Below are 2500 nucleotides of genomic sequence, written 5' to 3' on the forward strand. Positions count from 1 at the left end.
GTACGAAGAAGAAGAAGAAGAGGAGGAGGAGGAGGAGGAGGAGGAGGAGGAGGAGGAGGTAATGAAAGAGTAGGGCCATTTTGCAGGCACTAATGGTCGCGTCCTCCTGGTTGGCACTATTGCAGATTCAATTAAGATTGGCACTGGCCGGTGGGTGCCTCCTGCGTTTGTCTGGCGGGATTTATGAGAGAGAGAGAGAGAGAGAGAGAGAGAGAGAGAGAGAGAGAGAGAGAGAGTTCGTGGAAAGTGTTAGGTAAAAATGTAAAATTGTGTTAAATATTTTTGTGGGCTTTCTCTCTCTCTCTCTCTCTCTCTCTCTCTCTCTCTCTCTCTCTCTCTCTCTCTCTCTCTAACGGTTGTTTTAAAGCGAGTGAAAAATGAATGTTGAATGTCGAGAAGAAGAAGGAAGAAGGAGGAGGAGGAGGAGGAGGAGGAGGAGGAGGAGGAGGAGGAGGAGGAGGAGGAGGAGGAGGAGGAGGAGGAGGAGGGAAGGGAATAAGTAGGGTAGTGACGAATGTGGAGGTAACATGCAACATTTTCTCTCCTCCTCCTCCTCCTCCTCCTCCTCCTCCTCCTCCTCCTCCTCCTCCTCCTCCTCCTCCTACTACTACTACTACTACTCTTCTACTACTACTGTTTCTACCTACTTCTACTACTACTACTACTACTACTACTACTACTACTACTACTACTACTACTACTACTACTACTACTACTACTTCTTCTTCTTGTGGTGCTCATTTGTTCCTCTCGCTCTTCTTGATGTATACAGGAGGAGGAGGAGGAGGAGGAGGAGGAGGAGGAGGAGGAGGTGGTGGTGGTAGTTGTGGTAATAGTGTCATTTGTAAAAGAATATTGGTTGTGGTGGTGGTTGTCTCTCTCTCTCTCTCTCTCTCTCTCTCTCTCTCTCTCTCTCTCTCTCTCTCTCTCTCTCTCTCTCTCTCTCTCTCTCTCTCGTTCACTTTCATAAACAAAAATTAGTTTATCCTCCAACATTCTAATCTTCCTCCTCCTCCTCCACCTCCTCCTCCTCCTCCTCCTCCTCCTCCTCCTCCTCCTCCTCCTCCACCTCCACCTCCTCCACGTCTTCCTCATTCCCTCCACTAACTTCCATTACCACTCCAACTTACCTTCCTCCTCCTCCTCCTCCTCCTCCTCCTCCTCCTCCTCCTCCTCCTCCTCCTATGCATACAATAGCAATAACTCATGCAAATTCCGTCCCCAAATAACTCGGACCGGCGTGTCATTACATCCTCTGTTTCCCGAAGCTGCCTGGGAACGCCGAGAGAGAGAGAGAGAGAGAGAGAGAGAGAGAGAGAGAGAGAGAGAGAGAGAGAGAAAACAACAACAACAACTACCACCACCACCACCACCACCAAACAGACAGACAGACAAACAAACAGACACTCAATATCAGTTCTCATAATTACTGTTCTCATTCCCCTCATCCAGTTTTCCCCTCAAATCCGTGTCACGCCATGAAACCAAAAGAGGGGAAACCTATTACCCCTTTGTTCGCTAATTAAACCCCTCTAATTTAGGATTTCAGGCTTTTATTGGCGATAATTGCCCAGGTGAGGGGAAGTGAGGGGAAAGGGGGGAGGGGAAGAGACAGAGGCGGGTAAGGGGAAGTGAGGGGAAGAGAGAGGAACGGGTGAGGGGTAGAGGTAAAGGAGATGAGGGGAATTGAGGGGAAAAGGTGAAAGGAGGTGAGGGGAAGAGAGGAACGGGTGAGGGGTAGAAGTGAAGGGAGGTGAGGGGAATTGAGGGGAAGGAATGAGGTGAGGTGAGGAAAGAGATGAACGAGTGAGGGGAGATGAGAGGTATGAGCAAAATGGAGGTGAGGGGAAGAAATGAGGGGAAATAATGAAGGAAGGTGAGGGGAAGAGAGAAGAACCGGTGAGGGGAGTTAAGGGGAACGGGTGATGGGGTGTTAGAATAGGTGAGGGGAAGGAGTGAGGGGATAGAGGGGAAGGGGTGAAGAAAAAAGGGGAAAAAGTGCTAGAATGATTATGAGGAAGGGGAAAGGATGGGTTGGTGAGTAGGCTGAGGGAAAAAGGGGAAAAAGGAAACGGGAAAGATAGAAGAGAAAAGAATAAAGGAGAGGGGAAAAGTGAGGGGAATTTGAAGTTTTTGCTTTCATTTGTTTGTTATTCATTTATCTATGTTTTTAGGCCTATGGTAAAGAAGAAGAAGAAGAAGAAGAAGAAGAAGAAGAGGAAGAACACACACACACACACACACACACACACACACACACACACACACACACACACACACACACACACACACACACACACACACACACAGCCTATAAAAAAAAGTGTCAGGCCTCTTTAACGTGACATCTTTCCCCTCACTCATCATTTTTCCCCTTCCTTCCCCTCACCCTCCCCTTTATTTCCCCTCTCCCTCCCCTCACACCATCTTTCATTCCTCTCCTCACCTCTACCTATTCTTTTCCCCTCTCCTCCTCCCCCTCTTCCTCCTCCTAAGTTAT

Source organism: Portunus trituberculatus, chromosome 6, assembly GCF_017591435.1.
Source record: "Portunus trituberculatus isolate SZX2019 chromosome 6, ASM1759143v1, whole genome shotgun sequence".
Taxonomy (NCBI): Eukaryota; Metazoa; Arthropoda; class Malacostraca; order Decapoda; family Portunidae; genus Portunus; species Portunus trituberculatus.